This window comes from Schistocerca nitens, chromosome 6 (assembly GCF_023898315.1).
Source record: "Schistocerca nitens isolate TAMUIC-IGC-003100 chromosome 6, iqSchNite1.1, whole genome shotgun sequence".
NCBI lineage: Eukaryota > Metazoa > Arthropoda > Insecta > Orthoptera > Acrididae > Schistocerca > Schistocerca nitens.
The window spans coordinates 663,261,331-663,287,873 of record NC_064619.1 but is presented as its reverse complement, the minus strand read 5'-3'; positions in this window follow the sequence as shown (position 1 = coordinate 663,287,873).

Genomic DNA, 26,543 nt, shown 5'->3' with positions numbered 1-26,543 from the left:
TACCGAGTGATTAGACTTTGGTTACTGACACAGAAATAGTAATGCTTTTTTTTTTTTTTTACTTCCGAATGGAACCAACAGTACACGTGAAGTGACGTGTGTATTGATTTCTGACCCTTAAAAGAAAGACTGCTAACGAATCACTAAAAGTTGCATTAAATGGGTAATAATCTTAAAGTTCAGAGAGATAATTTTTTTTAGTTTGAATAGAGAGCAGCTACTGTCTCATGTAACTATGTTACCGTATTCTGCTTAAAATGTACACCTAGGACAGCGTTTAATAAAAGCATAAATAACCTACATCCTGAATCGTGATATATACAGTAAGACCATTGAGCGAATTGTCTGCTGCTTTGTCTTGAGCTACGGCTAATCCCTGTTTCTTGATATTCTGAGTTGCGTATCTTGCTGAGTGTGACGGGTTATCGAGAAACAATTCACCTGGGGCTAAAAGAATAGCTGGAGGTAACCCATTTGTCCTCTACTAAATAAACAGGTTTTGAGTGACTGTTGGAAGTAAATACTCGCTATTCATATGGCCTTTGCGGTTCGGGAATGCATTTACCTTAGTGGCAGTCCATGTGGACAGGAGAGATGTTGTCCCTTTTGTCTACGGTGTAGAAGATGCAGCGAAACTTAGCAGCTACACAAAAAGCTGTTTCTTTCCAGAAACAGGGTACAAACTAATCGTTCAGTACTTCTAGTGGGAGGATAATATGGTTGTCTGTTAGGCCATATCATAGCAGTAAGGAATAGTACAGGCGTCCATAGACAATGTGCTCCAGGATGTACTGTTGATTGTACATAGTAAAGTTGGTACATTCTTAGGGTGTTAGGTGATAGAAAAAACGTTTTTTCTGAAAATGATACAGAACATACATGAAGGAGAGAGTGGATCTATTCACAGTGGAACGGTCGATATAATTAAATAAAAGAAAAGAATATTGGTTTGATTAGTTATAGTACTTCAAATCACTTTAGGATAAATGAAACATAGTCGAGTACAGATAAGGTGTAACGAGGATGCAGCCTGGTTGTACTTCATGCTGTGCCTCTGATGTGTTCACTGCGCCTACCAACGGCGAGCTATTTGTAGCCACCTCGACAGGTTCCGGAGAATGGAGAACAAATGACCTTAAGTAATAAAACAAGAGTCATTTGTTTATCTGATTAGATGAGTGTTTATGGGAATGTTGTCAAGACAGCTATTCATTTTCAATTGCGAATAGAGTTAAGCACTGTAGGGAGTTATTTTGTACCAAGCGATAACCCAAGCGGACTGTGACTTGTTTAAGTGTGGTTACGAGAATTTAACGCTCGTGAAGTGAACTTCGGATATGTAAAGGAAATACTAGAGTATTTTTTAAAATGAGAAATCAGTATCCACTCCTCTTAGCAGAAATTCTAGACGAGATTAAACAGTTTCGTAAGAAGACGGAGGAAGATGCTAATCAGTTCCGTGGGGGGCAAAACAGAGCATTGAAAATTTGTCAGAAGGTCAACGAGTTTCAAGGAATGAGTTAGCTAGAGCAAAACAGTACTTAAGCAGTGTTAACTCAGATGATAATCTTGAGTTTACAGATGTTAGTACAAAATAGGAAATCTCGAGGAAAAATTAAAGGAAGCAAAAGAGGAACATGAAATGTGTATAAGACAGAATAAATATGACACACAGATAGGTACTCGTAGTGGAGAATGTTGAAAATACTGACCTTTTAGCATCTGAAGGCAGTTTTAACCAGAATAAAATCAGCACTAAGCGAAAACCTGATGGTGGAAGTCGGAGTCGTGTATCTTCCACTCCATGTAGTAGTACAGATAGTGTGCTGATAGTGGATCAAAGGAAATCTGAGAAGGATCATTGGGATTTTCACGCACCTTTAGTAAAAGTAAGCCACAATGTAGTGGTTGTGTTCGCGTAGAGGAACTAACACTGGTAATGGGAAGCAGTAGTAACCATTTTCCTACATTCGACGATATTGGTTGTGTGCATCCCTTAATTTTTCTTCAAGCGTTTATAGGTGTTCTCCGAGAGTCATGGAGTAATAACAGAAGTCTTCGATTGATATTTAGTTATTTGGTGGAAGATACTTTACTGCGTGCAATGTTAAATATAAATGTATTTATAACTGTTCATCAGTTTATTAAAGCTCTTAAAGCAAACTATTCGTCATAGAGTATCCAACGCAAACTAAGACTAGAGTGGTTTGGCCCACAGAAATACAACGAGAGCTGGGGAGGCAACCGTAATCTTATGAACTATCATTTAAATGAAGTAAACGAGTTGCATCTCGTCGAAGAACTTGTTACTCGACTACCAGATGATGTTAGAGAATGATTGATAGACGAGAGAGGGACTCAAGTCCAACCCCTCTTGGAAATATTAGATCAGTTAGATTATTTGAACTGATGTAAAGAGGAAACGATACAGGGGACTTAATTGGGTGTACGGTTGATTTCATGGCCATCCATTGCCAGCTTATACTCGGTGCGGAATTGCGGGATTACGCGACTTTTCTATTTAACAGTCGAAATTATCAGTTTAAAGCTCTACCATTTGTATAGAATGTGCGTGTATCAGAGTTCATTCAATTACTAGATCTTTCCTTAGGAAACGAATTATTAAGTATAGTATTTGTGTATGTTGATGATGTATTAGTAGTATCTAAAACATGGAAGAAATACACAGAAATGTTGATTAAGTTATTTAAAAGTTTAAGGTCTCAGGGAATTTTTGGGAAACATTTTAAGTCAGGATTCAACATTACCTAACCAAAAGAAATTGTCGGCAATTAAAGGTTGTCCTATACCTAGAAGAAAGAAATAGCTGAAGCCTTTTCTAGGTTTTACAGAAGGAATATTCCTGGTATTATAATGAATTGTATGCACCGTAATATATTGTTAAAATTATTAAACGTTGGAAATGAGATGAGAGTGTCAACAAGAGTCTGATGCTTTGGTACGAGAACTTAGTAATCCTATATAGTTAGGGCATCCAGGTATGACCAAAGAGTTTTGTGTGGCTGCTGATGCGTTAAGATTTGGACGGGGTTGTCAGGTGATCAAGGAAACGGTAACTGATGGAGGATCAGTGACATTATCATTTGCCAGTCGTATGTTAATCAGCTGTAAGTAGAATTACTCCGTTACTGAAAAGGATACTTTATCAGTAGCAATGGCTATGAAACATTTTAGGTATGTGTCCTATGGGAGAAAGATTGGATTTTATTCTGTGCATACACCATTGATATTTTTAAGGATAGTTGCCTTTCATCATGAGTATGATTTAGAAATACGATGTATTACAGGAAAAGAGAATTGTGCGCCAAATGACATATCTCGCCTGTCTGTGGAATGGAAAGCGAATGGAGTTCTGATCTGGGGAAGTTCAGTTTCCAAAGTTCGTCATTTAGAACATGAGAAAAAATTAGAGGCATTAATAAAAAATCTTAGTAGAGACAAAAGAAGGATAAGAATCTTACAAAGTCAAGGAAGGGTGACAAGTAGGGAAGTCAGTGAAGGGGGAGTGGATTTGCTGTAATGACGTTTTATTTGTTAGCAAACTTACTACAACCTTTTAGGGAAGAGTCGCAGTACCAACGGAATCTGTAGCAGAGTTTATGGGTATTATGGTATTAAAAAGTGTATTGCACACTTACACAACTATTATTATGCATGCAAAGGGTAAGAGTAGGATAGCTAGGAAGGAGTAGAGAACTTGTGAGGTATGCCAATAAACGAAGATTAAGAATGAGAAAGACAGGGTGCAGCCTGTTGCAGCAGTTTCCAAGGGTTTGTGTCAGATATTTCAGCAGTTGATATTCCAGGATTATTGCCAAGAGAGGTTGGTGGAGAGATTTTTTGCTGTGCGTATATTGGATGTTTAGTCAAAATTTGAGAAATTGTGTCAAATCCTACATTTCTCCGAATAAACATGAGTCGACCATTCGCCTTCCCTGCTACCGATCTTATGTACTTGTTTCGTTTCATGTTACCTCGCAATGTTACCCGTCGATATTTAATCTACGTGACTGTGAGTAGCAACCCACCAATAATACTGTATTCGAAGATTACAGGATTGTTATTCGTGCTCATCTGCGTTAACTTACATTTTCCGTGTATGCAACAAGCTGTCAGTCATTACATCAAATAACATGTCTGTCCAAGTCATCCAGACATCCGTCAGTCGCTCCACCACGGCAGTTCCCCTGGACCAGAGCGTCCTCAGCAGACAGTGGCAGACCGCTGCTGCCCCTGATCCTCTCAAGCAGCAGCGGCTTCCTTGGTCCAGCTAGCACGGCCTCTTCTCGCTGTCCAGTTACCCAGAATGCGTCGGGTACACATGCCAGTAACATGCTAATAAACGGATTTCTATCTCCGTCGTTCCAACAGTTTCAGTTCAGATACAAATCCTGTTATTCGAGGAGCGTGAGGCACCACATCTCCTGCAGCGCAAAGCACTTGACGGTGAGAGCAGCTGTTTAATGACCCTGGTTGTTTACGTAAGAGAGTTCTGCACATACTACACAGATGTCTGGTCGTCGTGCTATCTGTGAGGTACCTAATCCTTTAACAAAAGCATCCACATACGATCTTGGGCTAGGCTTTGCAGTTAAGTTTCTGATGGTAGGTTCAATTGATCCTTCACAAAGTTTTAATGTTCCCGCCACCGGTTTTATGACAAACACAGAATCGACGAGCAAACGAGTCTTACACCTCCTATCTTGCCAGGACTCGGGGCATCCCCAGTCGTTGCCACAGGGCGTCGCAGTAAGTCCAAAATTATTTGCAGGAGAGGTGCAGAGACAGAGACATTCTCAAATGTTTACGCAATCAGAATGAAATACCGTGAGATCAATCTGTTTCGTAAGCCAAGATTGCAGTTCGACATAGACAGTCAAAGTGTAGCTGGGTAGATCATTGGTAAAGTCATTTTGTTGTCGACACAACAGTTAGTGACGAACTAAAAAAAAAGGCTCTGAGCGCTATGGGACTTAACATCTGAGGTCATCAGTGCCCTAGACTTAGAACTACTTAAAGTAACTAACCTAAGGACATCACACACATCGATGATGTGTATGATAGGAGCATAGCAAGTTCATTGTCAAATCCTATCCTAAGCCGTAAGTTTATATAGACAGGATAGAGGCAGAAATAGAAAAGATATTACAGCGTCTTCTCATTGAACCTACGTTAGTTTTTACTACAATTACCCGTTGTTAGATATCCCAAAGAAAAGAGTCAGAGTTCTGTGGTGTCACCGCCAGACACCACACTTGCTAGGTGGTAGCTTTAAATCGGCCGCGGTCCATTAGTACATGTCGGACCCGCGTGTCGCCACTGTCAGGATCGCAGACCGAGCGCCACCACAAGGCAGGTCTCGAGAGACTTACTAGCACTCGCCCAGTTGTACGGACGACGTCGCTAGCGATGCACACTGACGAAGCCTCGCTGATTTGCAGAGCAGATAGTTAGAATAGCCTTCAGCTAAGTTAATGGCTACGACCTAGCAAGGCGCCATTAGTAACTTCATGTATCTACAGAGTCGCATTCGTATAGTCAAGAGCGATGTACAACTATGATGGAATAAAGTTAAGTATTACTGCAGCTACGTACTTTTGTTTATAGCATTCATTACGTATCCTGTTTCAGACTTCACGCCATCCTTCGTGCGCTTATAGCGTGCATTTCGGCCCCCTCAAAAAACACTGTGTCGGCACCTCTTGTCGACATAACAAGTTCTATCGTCCACTGACATGAAATGTGTTATTGGGAGATTGGGTTGCATCTGTCATGTCCGAAATATACGTCATCTTTACGTAATGCCTCTTGTCATCAGTCTGACAAATTGCCGTTCGGACTTATTCTGAGTTCGGCTACTTCCGTGAGAAGTTTTAGTATTACTTTTCGTCCTGATTTAAGAAAGACTGTAACAACTTATCTTTATTATATCTTGAAAGCAGAAAATATCTGGGACAGGCACATTGATGTGTTAGATAAGTCAGCGTGTCTGAAAACTATAGAATGCATTGTAGCATAGAGAAGTCTGATTTTAGTATGTCAGGGTTCTATATCGGCATGTTTGCTACATTTTGCACATATCTCTTTTTTATATTGCTTGACGTTACTGCTATATTATGGCAGCTACTGCTGGTTAAACCATCTACAGCATTTAATTTAATATCTGCCCACTGACAATGCCACTTTAATTTTGATAGTCGTCTTTGTCTCATGTGTCCAGTGTCATAGCACAGTTCAGTGTGTGATGTTCGGTGCACAGCGCTCACGTAACACATCTATGTTCAGAAGTAACTGATTCAGTGTAATTATTCCAGCCAAGCTTTTATGGTCTAAATTTTCTGTTTGAAGTGGTTAATGTTATATTGTGGCGACAGGGACCAAGCTAAAACTGACTGAAGTTGAACTGGTTGGGAACGCATCATAACACATGAGAAACTGTGCGGGTTCCATCTGTCATTTCTCGTTTGGCCAAATTGTTGTAAACGCTTTATGGACTTGAATACATTAGATACTCCATGTCTTTGCGCACATGCGGGTAAAAATGATCCTTGGAGTTGGGATGCCCAGATGCAAACTGAATTCAGTGGTGTGAAACATGTTCTTGTAGAGGTTCCTCTCCTAACATAACTTGATTGGAGTAAGGATTTTTCTCTTTCCTTGAACAGTTTTAGAACTGGTCTTACTGCAGAGCTCTTTGATGAATTTGAAGTTGATGATTTTATGTGTCGTCTAACTATTGCTTTTGCGAGCTGAATGTCACAATATGTAATGGTTACTATACAATTAGTGAACTGGAAGATTGTGTCACAAGGGGCTTAGTCAATTTCGTTGTTATCTGTTCGATTAAGTAACCAAAGTATCCATGCACAACAGAACATTATAATTTTTGATGAGTTAAATCGTGGATGTTTAATAAGGTGGGTCTTATAACTGATTTGATTTCAATGTTACTAAAATTCTTGGAAAAAGAATATATCATTGCCAATTTAGACTCGGTTTAGTCTCTAGGGCTGAATAATGAAAGTAAGGACGATCATAATCAGAACAGATTAGCTTTCTTTTATTTGTAGAAATTTCTTTTTGAATTTTTCTTTCATTGTCACTTGCCTGTATTGGTAAGGTATGGGGCAAGGATCCTTCCCAGAAGGAAATGAAATTGAAGTGGATGGATCACTTCACTACTGCGATTTGGCAATACTAAGTTGTCTAAATTGACATTTCCTTTATGATAAAGGATATCAGCAATTTGTATAAGGTTGATTTTATACCATCTTTGTAATACATGCTTCTTCGTTAAAACAGGGTAGACAATCTGTAAGCCAGAGCTTCTGGAAATATTGTCAGAGAGGTAAAGCTACTACCAGTATCTCATCATGGTCCAATGTTTCCTGTCATTCCTTCAAAGCTAAAATAGCTAGCTGTGGTCGATCTATTTGTGGGGGCTGTTCCGAGTGCTACGAGGTTCGTGGCTCACCGACCCAGGACATGAAAGTTGAGTGGTTATTTAATTACTGAAGCCATGTCTGGTGATGTTTTCGCCTTGGTTGGTGAAGATTTAGTCGCCGTGTGGTGGAATTAACTATATTTGTCAGTTTGAAATTCAAGTGCACCACCGGAATTTTCTGCCTTGTGGCCGTTAGTGTTCCAGTTACCTGCCCTGGTCGCTGACGTAAATTCAGGCAGTGTCCTTTCCTCACCTTTTGTCACTGTCCAACATGGTGTGTTTTTTTTTTTTGATGGCTTAACGTAGGCTATTTTTGGTGGTGGGTGGCTATGTCTGTAACGTTGTGGCTTTGGAATTCTCGTATACTGGTCGGTGGTTAGCAATTCATCTTGTCGGTCGATCCCTGACCATCTCGTGGTTGTGTTGCGAGCAGATCGAGTATAGTTAGGCCGACTTCTTCTCCGACCTAAGCGAACGTTAAGATTTCAAGGGCACACCGAGCCCCCTGGAAACTTCTGAGCGCCGTTGCCTATACTGCCTTTCCTGTTGGCGTTTAATTGTGTATTTTTAATGGCTCATAGCTGATGGTTGGAATTTGTATGTTTGTAATTGTGTTTTTAAAACCAGAGGCCTACAGCCGTTTTAAATGTAAGTTTCTCTAAATTGGGCAAGTCTTAGTTTATCTGAAGATAAAGCTGTGGGCTTTCTGCCTGTTGAAAATTTAATGTAGTGTATTGTTTTTAAAAGCATCGGCATTCAGCTGCTTTAAGTTTTAAGGATCTTACTTATCAAGTACTTCTTTTTTTTAAAAAAAAAAAAACAAAGGATTTCAGCCGTTTTGAAGTAAGGTTTCTTATTGGTCATGAAGCTTGGGTGTTCTGCCTGTTGAAAAGTTATTGTAGTTATGTTGTTTTAAATTTATGGACCTCCAGCCATTTTAGAATTAAAGACGTTTTCAGTAGATAGTCAAGCTTAGAAGTTGCGCTGTAATGTTTGGACAACTAAATAAAGTGTTATGTTTGGAGTGTAACTGAAGCCACTCATTCTGGCCCCCTTCCACAATTCCTGCTACTTGTCCTGTACTGCACGTTTAGCAGGGCGTTTCAATTGAGAGATATATACCACATAAATTAATAAGTGGTGGTACTGATCCCCCATGGTACACAAAACGGGTCAGATCGCTGTTGAAGAAGCAACGAAAAATACATGCCGAATTTAAAAGAACGCGAAATCCCCAAGATTGGCAAAATTTTGCAAAAGTTCGAATGATAGCTCGTACTTCAATGCCAGATGCTTATGGCATTCTCCACAACGTAACTCTATCTCGGAATCTGGCAGAAAACCCAAAGAAATTCTGGTCATACAGAAAGCACATCAGTGGCAGGGCGCAATCAATACCTTCACTGTGCGATAACAACAGTGAAGTCACTGATGCCAGTGCCACTAAAGCAGAGTTATTAAACACGGTTTTCCGAAACTCCTTCACCAAGAAGACGAAGTAAATATTCCTGAATTCCAATTAAGAACAACTACCAAGATGAGAAACATAGACGTACATATCCTCGGTGAAGTAAAGCAGCTTAAATCACTTAACAAAGGCAACGCCTCCGGTCCAGACTATATACCTGTCAGGTTCCTTTCAGAATATGCTGATACAATAGCTCCATATTTACCAATTATATTCAACCGCTCGGTCACAGAAAGATCCGCACCTATAGACTGGAAAATTGCTCAAGTCACACCAATACCCAAAAAGGGAAATAGGAGTAATCCGCTGAATTACAGGCCCATGTCATTAACGTCAATCTGCTGCAGGGTTTTGGTACATATACTGTGTGCGAACATTATGAATTACCTCGAAGAAAACGATTTATTGACACATAGTCATCACTGATTCAGAAAAGATCATTCTTGTGAAACACAATTAGCTCTTTATACCCAAGAAGTAATGAGTACTGTCGACAGGCTAAGTCATATTGATTCCATATTTTTAGATTTCCAGAAGGCTTTCGACACCGTTCCCCACAAGCTTCTAACCAAACTGCGTGCCTATGGAACATCACATCATATGTGCGACTGGATTCGTGATTTCCTGTCAGAAAGTTCACAGTTCGTAGTAATGGACGGAAAGTCATCGAGTACAACCGAAGTAATATCTAGTGTTTCTCAATGAGGTGTTACAGGCCCTATATTGTTCCTGATCTATATCAACGACGTAGGAGACAATCTGAGTAGTACTCTTAGATTGTTTGCAGACGATGCTGTCATTTGCCGTCATGTAAAGTGATCAGATGACCAAAATGAATTGCAAAATGATGGAGATACGATAAATGTATGATGCGAAAAGTGGCAATTGACCCTGAATTAAGAAAAGTGTGAAGTTAGTCACATGAGCACTAAAAGAAATCCGCAAAATTTCGACTACGTGATAAGTGACACAAACGTGAAGGCTGTAAATTCAGCTAAATACTTATGGACTATAATTATAAATAACCTTAACTGGAACGACCACATAGATAGTGTTGTGGTAGAGGAAAGGAAAGACTGTGATTCGTTGGCAGAACACTTAAAAGGTGCAACAGGTCTACTAAAGAGACTGCTTACACCACGCTTGTCTGTCCTGTCCTGGAGTCCTGCAGTACGGTGTGGGATCCGCATAAGGTGGGACCGGCGGATGTCATCGAAAAAGTTCAAAGAAGGGCAGCTCGTTTTGTTTTTTCGCGAAATAGGCGAGATAGTGCCACAGACATGATACGTGATTTGGAGTGACAGTTATTAAAACAAAGGCGTGTTTCGTTGTGACGGGATCTTCTCATGAAACCAGTTTTCTGCTTCGACTGCGAAAACATTCTGTTGGCACCCACCTACATAGGGAGAAACGATCATCACGATAAAATAAGAGAAATCAGGGCGAGTACAGAAAAATATAAGTGCTTGATTTCCCGGTCGCCGTTATAGAGTGTAACGGTAGAGAGACAGCTTGAAGGTGGTTTATTGAACCCTCGGCTGTGCACTTTATAGTGAATAGCAGAGTAATCACGTAGATGTAGATGTTATCTACATTGTCGTTGCTGTCATCGGTCTTAGGATTCGTGTACTCTTAGTTTCAATGCACTAAAAATTAATTTCCTACTGACTCTACCTAGCTACTGGCAGTATCTGTGGTGAAAAATCACTATCCAACACATACGTTTTAGGAGAATGTGCCAGTGCCTGCTGTTTCGAAACTAAAGCACAGTAATGTAGTGAAATATACGCTGGGTTATACTCAGAGGGTGGCTAAAATATGCTAGAGGTGCGATAAGTTTAAGAGAGCAGTGAGATAATTTACACTGTAACAGATGGTGTTGGTGGAATCTCAAAAGTAGACAAGCAAAATAAATTCACTGCCTCGCCAGTATTTCTTTGTCTATGCGGAACCATTTCCGGCAATGTGAATGGTGCAATATAACGCTTTAGAATTGGAGAAGCTATGGGCCAAACTGTATTGTGGCCTACTCCACGTACCGAAACTTGAGAGTTGTGTCACATTTGCATTTTTCACCACTGAATTTTGAGGCTGTGCTGAAAAGTAATGGCTCCGAATTTCTTATTTGACGTCTGTGAACTGTATTCCGTATATTTAATGTTTGCATACTGCATTTAAAATGTGTTTAAAATGGTTGTCACTGTCAAGGTATCACGAAGATTTAGTGTTCTTTGAAAATATGTAAATAATGCAGTTTTACGATGATAACGTACACTTTGAGAGGACTATTTTTCGCAGTAAAACGTATGCTGTTGTATGATAAATTGTTGTTTATAGAATACTTCTCTCTAGGTGAAGCTGACGTGTGGGTGTGTATTAATTGTGTTGAAATGTATGTAATTCTATTTTTCGTCTCGTGAAATGGAAATTTTCAGAATTTGGCAGCTCAATGTCAATGTCTCACGGCACTACAACCGAAGTTCTGCAAGTGTTCGTTGCATGTTCGGTAGTAAAGTGTATTTTTAGGACGAACAGTAGGCTTACACCTACAGCCACAGCTACATACAGACCGCACAATCCACTGCGTGGTGCTCGGAAGAGGTATGTTGTACTAGAGGTAGTCATTTCCTTCCCTTTTCCACCCGTAAATGGAACGAGGAAGAAAGGACTATCTGTAGTAATCCGTGGGGCCACTAGTTTCTCTTATCTGGCATTGTGATCCTTACGCGTGATGTCCGTAGCGGCAGTATAATCGTTCTGCGGTCAGCTTCAAATTCCGGTTCTTTAATACTTCTCAGTGGTGTTTTGTGACAAAGAAAGTCGTCTTCCCTCAAAGAATTCCCATTTGAGTTCCCAAAGCAACTCCGTAATACCTTCATGAAGATCAGATCTATCGGAAACAAATTCAGCAGCACACGCCTGAACTGCTTTTCTTCTTCCTTTAAATGAACCTGGTGGGGATCCCACACAGTCGAGCAGTACTGAAGTATTCCTTGAAAAATGAGTTACATTTTCCTAAAATTCTTCCAGCAACTCGAAGTCAACCATTCGCATTCGCTACCAAGGCCCTTAAGTGCTCGTTTCCTTTCAAATACACTCCTGGAAATTGAAATAAGAACACCGTGAATTCATTGTCCCAGGAAGGGGAAACTTTATTGACACATTCCTGGGGTCAGATACATCACATGATCACACTGACAGAACCACAGGCACATAGACACAGGCAACAGAGCATGCACAATGTCGGCACTAGTACAGTGTATATCCACCTTTCGCAGCAATGCAGGCTGCTATTCTCCCATGGAGACGATCGTAGAGATGCTGGATGTAGTCCTGTGGAACGGCTTGCCATGCCATTTCCACCTGGCGCCTCAGTTGGACCAGCGTTCGTGCTGGACGTGCAGACCGCGTGAGACGACGCTTCATCCAGTCCCAACATGCTCAATGGGGGACAGATCCGGAGATCTTGCTGGCCAGGGTAGTTGACTTACACCTTCTAGAGCACGTTGGGTGGCACGGGATACATGCGGACGTGCATTGTCCTGTTGGAACAGCAAGTTCCCTTGCCGGTCTAGGAATGGTAGAACGATGGGTTCGATGACGGTTTGGATGTACCGTGCACTATTCAGTGTCCCCTCGACGATCACCAGTGGTGTACGGCTAGTGTAGGAGATCGCTCCCCACACCATGATGCCGGGTGTTGGCCCTGTGTGCCTCGGTCGTATGCAGTCCTGATTGTGGCGCTCACCTGCACGGCGCCAAACACGCATACGACCATCATTGGCACCAAGGCAGAAGCGACTCTCATCGCTGAAGACGACACGTCTCCATTCGTCCCTCCATTCACGCCTGTCGCGACACCACTGGAGGCGGGCTGCACGATGCTGGGGCGTGAGCGGAAGACGGCCTAACGGTGTGCGGGACCGTAGCCCAGCTTCATGGAGACGGTTGCGAATGGTCCTCGCCGATACCCCAGGAGCAACAGTGTCCCTAATTTGCTGGGAAGTGGCGGTGCGGTCCCCTACGGCACTGCGTAGGATCCTACGGTCTTGGCGTGCATCCGTGCGTCGCTGCGGTCCGGTCCCAGGTCGACGGGCACGTGCACCTTCCGCCGACCACTGGCGACAACATCGATGTACTGTGGAGACCTCACGCCCCACGTGTTGAGCAATTCGGCGGTACGTCCACCCGGCCTCCCGCATGCCCACTATACGCCCTCGCTCAAAGTCCGTCAACTGCACATACGGTTCACGTCCACGCTGTCGCGGCATGCTATCAGTGTTAAAGACTGCGATGGAGCTCCGTATGCCACGGCAAAGTGGCTGACACTGACGGCGGCGGTGCACAAATGCTGCGCAGCTAGCGCCATTCGACGGCCAACACCGCGGTTCCTGGTGTGTCCGCTGTGCCGTGCGTGTGATCATTGCTTGTACAGCCGTCTCGCAGTGTCCGGAGCAAGTATGGTGGGTCTGACACACCGGTGTCAATGTGTTCTTTTTTCCATTTCCAGGAGTGTAGATTTCCAACGTCACCCATAGATATTTTATCGACGTGCACATCACTCATGCTGTATTCGAACGTTACATGATTGTTTCTCCTACACATCCGCATTAACTTACATTCTTCTACTTTTAGAACAATCTTTCATTCGTAACACCGACGTGAAATTCTGTCCAAGCCATCTTGTATTCTCTTATAGTCGCCTAACGATGACAGCTTCCTGTACACCGCAGCGTCACCAGCAGACAGCCGCAGACTTCTGCCCTCCGTGTCCACCAGGTCACTTACATGTACATACACTTCCGATGCGCACTCCTGACGCTACCCTTAAATCTGATGAACACCTGCCGTTGAGGGCAACTGACCGGGTTCTGTTACTAAAGAAATGAGCCACTCTTACACATGAGAACATAATCCGTATGCTCGGACTATCTTTATCAGTCTGCAGTGGGGCTCTGAATCAAACAATGTCCGAAAATCTAGGAATATGGATTATAAGCGTTTCCCTTCATCCTTGTTTTTGCAGGACAGCATGTGAGATATCAGCAAGTAGTGCTTTGCACGAGAGATGCTTCCGAAATACGTGCTGGGTTGTGGACAGTAGCGTTTATGCCTTAAAGCTATATGTTCTGCCTTACGGCAGGTCTTGTCATACGGGAAGAGTCGTCAGAGAGGTCCACCGCATGAGCGTCTAGGGAAGTGATTCCAGTGGTGGTTTCCCGTTGCCTTCCACTAATGATGATGAAATGATAATGAGGACAACCCAACACAAAGTCCCTGAGCGGAGAAAAAAAAAATCTCCGACCCAGTCGGTAATCGAAGCCGGGCCACTTGGCGTGACAGACCACCGCGCTGACCACATTTTTTTATTCTTTTTATGCCGGGACATTTTTTTCTCATTTTGTTCGATATAGTTCGTTGCGTGTGGTCCGGGCAGACGTCACAAGACATCCGTTCAAGTTGATCGTTGTTGCTTTGACTCACTTTTTTCTTATTACAGAGAGCACGTAGCCCTCTGACCGAACACGCAGAGATACCGTGCCGACACCACGCAGCTATTGAGGGGGACTTCACATGCCTTAAAGAAATTTATTATATTCGAACTGAGACCATGCTCAAGAATTCTGTGGAAAACTTATATTAAGGATATTGGCCTGTAATTTTGCGTCTCCATTCTATCACCCACTTTATATATGTGAGCCAACCTAGCTTTGATCCCAGATTATGGAGGTTTTCGCGGTAAATGTAAGCTAAGTAAATGTCAAATGCTGAATTGTCCTTGCTATAAAAATAAATTGGGTTTATATCCGGTCTTGGCGACTTTTTTTTCTAGTCTTTCAGGACGCCTCTTTCCCTATCCTCCTTACGGGAGTCTCTGCGACGTTCAAACGATGGTATATCTATACAGTTCTCTCGAATGAATGATTTTTTAAACGAAAATTAAAATTTTAGTTTGGATAGAAGTCGTCGACTCGCTTAGTTATTTGTATATCACGGTGGAAACTGTTGTACGCTTCGTGGCTCGACCTTTATATAGATGCAGGAATTGCTAAGTTTGCCTGTCGATATTTCCGCGTTCTCTTTCTAATCGAGAGGCTCATAATCTCTGCTTCCAGAACGTTTTCTGAATTTTATTATTAAACGAAGGTGCGTCTTCTTCGCTCTTAATCTGCTTCGTCAGCACATGCTTCTCTAGAGCATGATTTACAGCCGGTTTAGTCTTGGCCCATATTTCATATACTCTTATCGTATTGGAACTAATGGAAGTTCATTTACTCTCTACGTAGAATGCTACTAACTGTTCAACTGCCGTTTCTAGTTTAAAAACCCGTACAAGTTTTCTTGATGGATTAAATTTAAACTCTGTACTATTTCCAGTTAGTCGGTTCAGTTCCAATGATTGCGGTAGATTTTAATGGCATGTGTCTGTCCTAGCAACTTCAGAAACCTCTTTCTTTTGTCTTTCCGGAAAGTATTACACGCATTACTCATCCGCATCAGAGACTTTCCGAATGAGTGATAATTTGAGTTCCTCATTGCTGTCTGTCAGTCCTTCCTGTAAATTCCCTCCTGACGACAAAAATAAGACAAAGTTAATGTAGTCATTGTCTCTCCTCCCATGTTGTGGGCGTCGCGCTCCTCTGAACTTTGCTGTCTGTTGTTCTTCTCCTAGCATGAATGGCTTCTGTGGTCCATGGCTGCATATGAATTTCTCCTCGACAATGCCGGACCTATCCCATACAAGGTGAGTAGCAGCGTCACATTTTCGTCTTTCGTCGATTGATAACGGATGGCATGGTAAAAGTTACTTACCCCTCATTAAATTTCTAAAATGCAGCACAGCGTCCTTAGTGAGCACCTGAATTCGTCAACTTTACCTCGGAAGCCGATTAACGGATCTCACATATTTATAATATTATGGTTTCTACCCTTCACAAAAGGAAGAGGAATTTAATCGAAAGATCCTTGACAGCCTCCAGTCCGAAGCGCTAACTTCAGCCCAAATGTATGTCTTTATTTTTCTCCTCTTGTGGGTGGGCCCCTCAGCCTCAACAAATTTGAGGAACGACTTCATAATGGGCTGTGTCCGAAACCTGTAGTGCATTAATAGAGTGATCTGAAATACAGCCTGGCGTGGAGCAAAACCCTTCTTCAAATTTATGAGTTTTATAATTTCGCTCTGGTGGACACCGCAATAAGAGGACGAAATACAAATCCCCATCGAAAATATAGTTGAGGCCCAACGGTACCGACTGGCCACCGTGTCATCCTCAGCCCACAGGCTTCACCGGATGCCGATGTCAAGGCCCATGTGGTCAGCAAACCGCTCTCCCGGCCGTATGTCAGTTTACGAGACCGGAGCCGCTACTTCTCAATCAAGTAGCTCCTCAGTTTGCCTCACAAGGGCTGAGTGCATCCCGCTTCCCAAAAGCGCTCGGCAGACCGGATGGTCAATCATCCAAGTGCTATCCCAGCCCGACGGAAACCAGTGTTACCACTGCAGCAAAGCTGTTGGGGGAAAAAAAAGTGACCAGTATACAAATAATAACTGGTGTCATAGATTTAGCATCTGACTGCAATAAAATGTCCCGCCAATGAAATGTCCTCAGCTAAAAAAATAAAAAATAAAAAAAAATTGAACGTTAATGTACGTGATAATTACGTGATCAGCGCATCGTTAAAAAGCTGCAAAGTATGCAAATCTATTGGCATCACTGGTTTAAGTACACAGTGGAGTATCCCGGTGGAGGTTCGAGTCCTCCCTCGGGCATGAGTGTGTGTATTTGTTTGAACATTTTTGAACACAGTGGATCCTCCCAATAAAATTACAGGCACTGCGGCACAAAGTAACTAAATTTCTACCAGTTCTTAGAACATCAATGATGGCTGCAGTAGCTGGGGCATTTTGTGACTCTAAACATGCCAGTCGAGGATGAATATAATGCAACTGCTGAGTACATTACAATGTCACAATCGTCTTGTTTCTTGAGAAGACAACGTCTGTTTGTGGTTGTCGTATCTCCTGTTCTCAGACCGTTCTTTCGCGCCCTCCCGCAGATTCTCATCGCTCGCCCAGCTACTGTATTCCCCCAACAGAAGCTGTGTGGCTGCTCAGATGTTCTTTGCGATAGGTATGCTACAGATTTTCACAAAGTAATTAATAAAACCATCTCACACAAGCTGCCCCTCTTTTCCCACCAGTCAGCGACCGTTCATGATTTATTGTCTTCGTTTATAAATATTAGTTGAATACTTTAAGTATGACCAAAGAAACGTCTGTAATCGGACCATTACATTATCCGATCAAAAAGTCATTTATGATTTCTTCGTCAGTAGATATTCTTATCAGGGTACTATTGATAGTGTCTCAAACTCCACTAAATTTAAGCCAATATGGACGTTCCTTGCAGCAAAAATCACCCAAAGCATTTATCCACACGACATACTGTACTTAACGTATACTAATGTAATGTTCAGTACTACACGCATTCTAGTCTTTTGTCCGTTGGCTATTTGATTAATGAGTCACAACTCATGCCGTACAGTTATTTGGAAGTAGCAGTATGTAGACATATGCAGTTGAGGGATAACTTCAGTGTGTCAAAAACAACGAATTATTCAGCTGTGAAAAGAGTATTAATGATATTTGTGACTTTTGATTCGTGAAGATATTTCTTCAGTCTTTGAATCTTCATCTATTGTGGAACACCAGCGAATCAAATGTCGGTGAAATTACGGTGAACGTCCTTTTATGATCATTTGCAAGTGTGAAAAATCCTAAGTTCCATGGTGGTTCTGAGATCACATTAAACTGTAGATTCTCGAAAATCTGGTCCTGTAAGTCAGATCAAAGGCCGGTAAAACTATATGTGGAGTATTACGTATAAAGTTGCACGTTCTTCAATATTTGGTGAGTCACTATGTCACGTAGGGATCATAGAATGAATTAATGTTGTATGCGTGAAGTTTCTTGGAATCTTAAGCTGTAAATGGGTTCACCGAGAATGTCGTAGATCGCACAGCGTTTAAACACACGTACAGCAGGGAGACCGTACCCACCAATAAGTACCTGATGTATTGGAGCGAATGATTACAAGCACGTCCGTTAAAAGCAAGCGGCCTTGTGATTGGGATGTATCTCCCTTTATTAACATCTCAGAAATGCAGAGAGACACGTGAAGCAATGTTCACAGATTTTTGGAAGTAAATCCAGAATGCAAGCCACTGGCGAGCCAGCAGCACACAGTGGGAAGTGCTGCGAGATTATACAACACGAGGTCGACACGAAACGACCCCTAAAAGTGTAATGCGTCAAATTTAAAGCGAATTACCGTGTGTTGTCGCCTCATATTATAATTGGAGTTGACTGTTTTTCGGGAAGACTCGAGAGTTTATTTATGAGTTTGTAAAGCTTTATTAGACGTGTTTTACTACAGATTTTGTGGTGTGATGTACGAGAATAGTAGATTCCAGTAAGATCAGCGAGTTTCCTACGCCAAGCCGACTGCAGAGTCGCGTCGTGCGGCGAAGTTGACAGCTACGGAGTAGCTGGCCTCTATAAGATCACGCCGAGAGCAGCTAAGAAGAAACGCCTATTGGTCAGTATAATTTAAAAATATTAGAAAATTTTATTCACACCTATTCGCCAAATATACATATTACAGTAGATGAAATATTAAACAGAGTCATTACTGAGGGGAACGTAAAATTTTAGATGGTTATAAAACATAGTACTGGCAGTATGTTTGGATTTGGCAATCAAATTGTTGCTAACGATGTTCCTAAAGTTATTTCATTCAAGTCAATTGACATTAATATTCATTTGGCTGTTGTCTGTAATAATAATGATTATTTTCACCAAGAAAGTAGTATTACTGCCTCATTCAAGCCTGCTGCACAATTTGGTGCTCCAATAATTCATGAACTACATTATTCTGTATATATTCAAATTTTTAATACTAGTTAAGAACTGGAAATATCTGTAACTGATGAAAATGATGCATTGATTGACTCTGATGGTGCTAATGTAACTGTTGTTTTAGAAATGTCTCTGTAAATTTTAATCCTTTTAAATGAACAAGATCGAGAACTATTAGTTTTACTCATTCCCACTAAATGTTCCCGATAAGGACACAGAGATTAACATAAATATTGGAGGTCCTTGGGTTCATTCTCATCAAGCTCATCTGTACATGAGCTTCAGTATTATTGGAGCTGATGGTACAGATTATCCAATATATCGTGGAAAATCCAATGAAAAATTTATGTACATCTATGTGGCAACGCTGTTCAAGGTTACCACCATAAAAAAAACGAAGTAATGTTTAGTATAGAATGGAGCATCCTTTTATTTCCTCATCTAATCTTATGCAATTGATATCGCCTCCAGTCAACGAATTAACCATGGAAAACCATATCTTCAGTAATGGGAAGATAAAAAGTGAGGAAAATGAAGAACTTCTTCCACTAGACTTGCTTGGTGCGTTCTTTACAGATTATGAAGAAGTGATGTGAGAAGGCGACAACAGCGATTTTTACTTGTAGTTCTGGTGGAAATGATGCCCTTCTTCAATGAGCAGACCGTGATCAAGCTACTTCCCAAGAAAGCCAAAACTGCTGAGGGTTCAATAGAACTCCATGTTGCTGTGGTTAGATATGATCCAGAATATTCACTTGAGCTAGACCAAGAAAGAATAAAAATCTGAAGATACCCATATCTTTCTTTGAATCAAAAACCATAGTCTTTACAGGATTGAATGCAAAGGGTGAGAGAGAAGCATTTCCAAGGGTTGACCTCCAGCTCGAGGTCGCTGAAGGCTGACGTAGCGACGGTGAGAAGCTCCTGCAATCCACCACGGGTCTCGATGAACAGTAAGAGGTCGTCAGCGAACGCTGCAGCATTTATTCGCCGTCCAAGGATGCAAGCACCAACTTGGGCAAGGAGACGGGATAGGAGCACGTCAATAGACATGTTGAAGAGGTTAGGAATCACCTTGCTGAAGACCCCTCGAAGGCCGCACTAGTTCGGACGATTTCCCACCCGCACAGATCACTGACGAGCCTGCCTTGTAGCAGCCCTGGGTGTAGTCAATGAACTCGACCAGCAAACTGTGAGCAGTCTGCCAGCAGCGTTACGCAAATATTTGGCTACCTTAAGGGAGTCATAGTTACGACCAGCAGTTGCTCCTCGTGTATGCTGATGTGTTTGGTCTGGTGACGAGGCATTTTCTCCCTTAGGAGAGTCATAGTTACCCTCGCCAGTTTCTAATCGTATTTGCTGAAGCGATGCACTGGTGAAGAGGCATTTGGATACCTTAAGAGGGTAATAGTTATTCGTGCCACTTCCTCCTCCAGTTTGCTGATGTGTTTCGCCTGGTAATGAGGCATTTTCTACGTTAAGAGAGTCATGGTTACTCCCGGCAGTTGCTCCCCCTTTTGGTCATTGTCACATTTTCAAGCTTACTGTGAGCAGTCTGCCAGCAGCGATACGGAACTATTTGCCTATGAAGCCGTCTTTATTCACAATAATACACGTGCATAATACAAGGTATACACTTCTCCCCGAGAGGAGTATACAGGGGCGCCGGTTACTGCTGTTGGTGTAACCGCACATACCTTAGATTATTACACAATGCAAAGACAAATTAACAAAATACAGAATAAAGAATAAGGAACGGTATTGCTCCTGAGATTGAAGCCCCAGGAGTCAGGGCAAACTAACCTAGAAAATAACCGACTCGCTATCCCACGCCCTCCCTGTACTTCGGCCTGAGGGACGTCATATTTTCGAACAAGCCGAAGACCCATGCGGTTCCCCCGAGCACCCACGTGCTGATGATGCTAAGCTCCCGCCTGTGGAAGCCCAGTTGGAGGATCTGGCGGGCAGATGTTGGTGCCCAGACCCCCCTCCAATTCAGCGTCACCGTCTTGAATTCCATGCTGCTCGCCGGCGGTCGGAGAGCGCCGATAGCACGCCGCACCGACGGGACATCGTACTTCGTCGCCTTCTGCCGGTGACACCAGTCGGTGTCGAGGTGGTCGCCGATGATTTGCGCATCGATGACATTCGCCACGCCGTCCTTCGACGCTACGATGTCGGGCTTGCGGACTCCCTCTGGCGTTCGAAGGTGCAGCTCGACAGAGACGTCGAACCCCCGTTGAGCCAGCCCGCGCGCGACGTATTTCACCACCGTGTCGTGGCGCCGCACACGGGCTCGGCTGGTGAGCCCGCAACCCTGGACGACGTGATTCGCAGTCTCGACGGCGTTACACCTCGCACGACACATCTTATCCCTGTCTCGGCCGCGACTCCTGCGCGCTTTAGATGGTAGCGCGTTGATCCGCATGCGGATGCACGCCACATAGTCGCGGCCCGACAGGAAACGACTGGTATCCTCAACTCAGCCATGTTGGCCTGATGTCCTGGCTGACGACGAAATGGCTGCCCCATTGAAGGATGGAGGAGGGAAGAGGGAAGCTTGCGGGCAATTAGGAAGAGGTTGAGCAGTTTGGTGGTGACCTCCGGTGGAAGGCGGCCCAGCTGCACCGGTGAGAGGCCGTCTGGGCCAGCAACGGAGCCTCTGGGCGGCAAGGCGGCCGCAGCCTCTTCTGCAGTGATCGACCCCCATAGGCGCTCGAAGTCGACAGGCTCCGCGCGCGGGAGAAGCCGGACAGGGATGGAGCCTGCGGTGGAGGGTGGCTCCGACGTAAAGTGGCTGCGCCAGAAGTCCACCAGCCCAGGGATGTTCGGCGGCGGCTGGAGCAGGGTGCCGTCCAGGAGGCGTCGCACGCAACGCACACGGTTCCTCCTAAAGGCATCCTGGCATGTCACGTACTCCCACCGGCGGCGCTTCCGCTTGGAGAGCGGAGGGCCACCACCAGGCACCCGCTCAGATGGCGAGCACGGTGCCTTCTTCTTCTTTCTTCCTACTCCCTCGGAGCCGACGGCGAGGAGGGCCTCTGGCAACCCAGCCGCGGCCACCGTCGATGGCGTTCCCGGCCCCAAACTCATGAGGTCGTCCAAGGCCGAGAAGCGCAAGGCAGATCGCGGCCATCCGCCGAGGTACTGTGTGTTGCCTCGTCGACTGCAGATGTCGGTGGCGGGCGCTCCGGCTCCAGCGAAGAAGGTGGCTCCTCCGGCAGCGACTCAAAGGCGGGTGGGTGGTGCAGCCCGCGCTGCGCCAGTTGTGCCCGCGTCAGTGCCTCCACGTACTCCCGCACCATGGCCCTGTGGGCCGCCGTCCTCCTACTACACTTGATGGCGTCCAGCGTACGATGCGGGAACAGGGGTAGTTCTTGGTTGGAAAATAAGAACTTCGAGTCGCTGGCACAGAGAAGCTTGGCCTCCGCCAGAGCGAGCTTCCCCGTCTCCTCCTCTGCCCACCGAGCTCGCTTCCTCTCGGTGGTTATTTCCGCATTCGCTGCCTCAGGATGGGCGCGGCGGCGGTTCTGTCCGAGCCCGATCCTACTTCGGAAAGCGCGGCTGCAGATGCCGCAGTGAAACCACAGCTCTCCGGCTTCTTCTACTCCACGAAGGGTTGGCGAGCTAGGAGTCGGGAGTTGGGCCGGGACCTTCAGTGGATGGCCCGGTACCCGTATTCTCGTTAATTGTTGTCTCAACTTTGAGGGTTATGCGATGGAGGGCTGGTAACCCCCCAAAGCCCCTAGTGCGGACTTCCACTCTGCTTACCAGCCCTAAAGAGGACTGGCGTATCGGCGGGCTCACAGGAAGGGGGGAAGCCGCAGGAAAGGAGAGGCTAAGAGGGCTAGGCCCATGTATTGCGCGTCACTTGCCCAGTAGCTATGACCTTATGAGAGTCATAGTTACTCCCGCCCCCCCATGAACCATGGACCTTGCCGTTGGTGGGGAGGCTTGCGTGCCTCAGCGATACAGATGGCCGTACCGTAGGTGCAACCACAACGGAGGGGTATCTGTTGAAAGGCCAGACAAACACGTGGTTCCTGAAGAGGGGCAGCAGCCTTTTCAGTAGTTGCAGGGGCAACAGTCTGGATGATTGACTGATCTGGCCTTGTAACATTAACCAAAACGGCCTTGCTGTGCTGGTACTGCGAACGGCTGAAAGCAAGGGGAAACTACGGCCGTAATTTTTCCCGAGGGCATGCAGCTTTACTGTATGATTAAATGATGATGGCGTCCTCTTGGGTAAAATATTCCGGAGGTAAAACAGTCCCCCATACGGATCTCCGGGCGGGGACTACTCAGGAGGACGTCGTTATCAGGAGAAAGAAAACTGGCGTTCTACGGATCGGAGTGTGGAATGTCAGATCCCTTAATCGGGCAGGTAGGTTAGAAAATTTAAAAAGGGAAATGGATAGGTTAAAGTTAGATATAGTGGGAATTAGTGAAGTTCGGTGGCAGCAGGAACAAGACTTTTGGTCAGGTGATTACAGGGTTATAAATACAAAATCAAATAGGGGTAATGCAGGAGTAGGTTTAATAATGAATAAAAAAATAGGAGTGCGGGTTAGCTACTACAAACAGCATAGTGAACGCATTATTGTGGCCAAGATAGACACAAAGCCCATGCCTACTACAGTAGTACAAGTTTATATGCCAACTAGCTCTGCAGATGATGAAGAAATTGATGAAATGTATGACGAGATAAAAGAAATTATTCAGGTGGTGAAGGGAGACGAAAATTTAATAGTCATGGGTGACTGGAATTCGTCAGTAGGAAAAGAGAGAGAAGGAAACATAGTAGGTGAATATGGATTGGGGGGAAGGAATGAAAGAGGAAGCCGCCTTGTAGAATTTTGCACAGAGCATAACTTAATCATAGCTAACACTTGGTTCAAGAATCACAAAAGAAGGTTGTATACCTGGAAGAATCCTGGAGATACTAAAAGGTATCAGATAGATTATATAATGGTAAGACAGAGATTTAGGAACCAGATTTTAAATTGTAAGACATTTCCTGGGGCAGATGTGGATTCTAACCACAATCTGTTGGTTATGAACTGCAGATTGAAACTGAAGAAACTGCAAAAAGGTGGGAATTTAAGGAGATGGGACCTGGATAAACTGAAAGAACCAGAGGTTGTAGAGAGTTTCGGGGAGAGCATAAGGGAACAATTGACAGGAATGGGGGAAAGAAATACAGTAGAAGAAGAATGGGTAGCTCTGAGGGATGAAGTAGTGAAGGCAGCAGACGATCAAGTAGGTAAAAAGATGAGGGCTAATAGAAATCCTCGGGTAACAGAAGAAATATTGAATTTAATTGATGAAAGGAGAAAATATAAAAATGAAGTAAATGAAGCAGGCCAAAAGGAATACAAACGTCTCAAAAATGAGATCGACAGGAAGTGCAAAATGGCTAAGCAGGGATGGCTAGAGGACAAATGCAAGGATGTAGAGGCTTGTCTCACTAGGGGTAAGATAGATACTGCCTACAGGAAAATTAAAGAGACCTTTGGAGAGAAGAGAACCACCTGTATGAATATCAAGTGCTCAGATGGCAACACAGTTCTAAGCAAAGAAGGGAAGGCAGAAAGGTGGAAGGAGTATATAGAGGGTTTATACAAGGGCGATGTACTTGAGGACAATATTATGGAAATGGAAGAGGATGTAGATGAAGACGAAATGGGAGATAAGATACTGCGTGAAGAGTTTGACAGAGCACTGAAAGACCTGAGTCGAAACAAGGCCCCGGGAGTAGACAACATTCCATTAGAACTACTGATGGCCTCGGGAGAGCCAGTCATGAAAAAACTCTACCATCTGGTGAGCACGATGTATGAGACAGGCGAAATACCCTCAGACTTCAAGAAGAATATAATAATTCCAATCCCAAAGAAAGCAGGTGTTGACAGATGTGATAATTACCGAACTATCAGTTTAATAAGTCACAGCTGCAAAATACTAACGCGAATTCTTACAGACGGATGGAAAAACTGGTAGAAGCCGACCTCGGGGAAGATCAGTTTGGATTCCGTAGAAATGTTGGAACACGTGAGGCAATACTGACCTTACGACTTATCTTAGAAGAAAGATTAAGAAAAGGCAAACCTACGTTTCTAGCATTTGTAGACTTAGAGAAAGCTTTTGACAATGATAACTGGAATACTCTCTTTCAAATTCTGAAGGTGGCAGGTGTAAAATACAGGGAGCGAAAGGCTATTTACAATTTGTACAGAAACCAGGTGGCAGTTATAAGAGTCGAGGGGCATGAAAGGGAAGCAGTGGTTGGGAAAGGAGTGAGACAGGGTTGTAGCCTCTCCCCAATGTTATTCAATCTGTATATTGAGCAAGCAGTAAAGGAAACAAAAGAAAAATTTGGAGTAGGTATTAAAATCCATGGAGAAGAAGTAAAAACTTTGAGGTTCGCCGATGACATTGTAATTCTGTCAGAGACAGCAAAGGACTTGGAAGAGCAGTTGAACGGAATGGACAGTGTCTTGAAAGGAGGATATAAGATGAACATCAACAAAAGCAAAACGAGGATAATGGAATGTAGTCAAATTAAGTCTGGTGATGCTGAGGGAATTAGATTAGGAAATGAGACACTTAAAGTAGTAAAGGAGTTTTGCTATTCAGGGAGTAAAATAACTGATGATGGTCGAAGTAGAGAGGATATAAAATGTAGACTGGCAATGGCAAGGAAAGCGTTTCTCAAGAAGAGAAATTTTTTAACATCGAGAATAGAATTAAGTGTCAGGAAGTCGTTTCTGAAAGTATTTGTATGGAGTGTAGCCATGTATCGAAGTGAAACATGGACGATAACTAGTTTGGACAAGAAGAGAATAGAAGCTTTCGAAATGTGGTGCTACAGAAGAATGCTGAAGATAATGTGGGTAGATCACGTAACTAATGAGGAGGTATTGAATAGAATTGGCGAGAATAGGAGTTTGTGGCACAACTTGACTAGAAGAAGGGATCGGTTGGTAGGACATGTTTTGAGGCATCAGGGGATCACAAATTTAGCATTGGAGGGCACCGTGGAGGGTAAAAATCGTAGAGGGAGACCAAGAGATGAATACGCTAAGCAGATTCAGAAGGATGTAGGTTGCAGTAGGTACTGGGAGATGACGAAGCTTGCACAGGATAGAGTAGCATGGAGAGCTTCATCAAACCAGTCTCAGGACTGAAGACCACAACAACAACAACAACAGTTACTCCCGCCAAGAGTGACATAATTACTCGCGCCAGTTACTCCTCATATTTACTGATGTGTTTGATCTGGTGACGATGCGTTTGGCTACCTTAAGTTAGTCATAGTGACTCTATCCTGTTGCTCCCCCTTTTTGGCCAACTTCACATTTTCATCTGTGTTGTGGCCAGTCTGATAATAGCAATGCACATTAAGAGAGTCATAGTTAATCCCGCCAGTTGCTTAAACGTTTTCTTCACCCTCACATTTTCATGCCTACTGGGACCAGTCTGACAGCAGCGATACGCAACCAGTTGGCTACCTTATGAAAGTCATACTTACTCCCGCCAGTGGCTCCTCATGTTTTCTGATGTGTTTTTTCTAATGCTGAGGCATTTGGCTACCTTAAGAGAGTGACAGTGACACCATCCTGTTGTTCTTCCTCTTTGGCCAACTTGAAAATTTCATGCTTACTGTGGATAGTCCGCCAGCACCGATACAC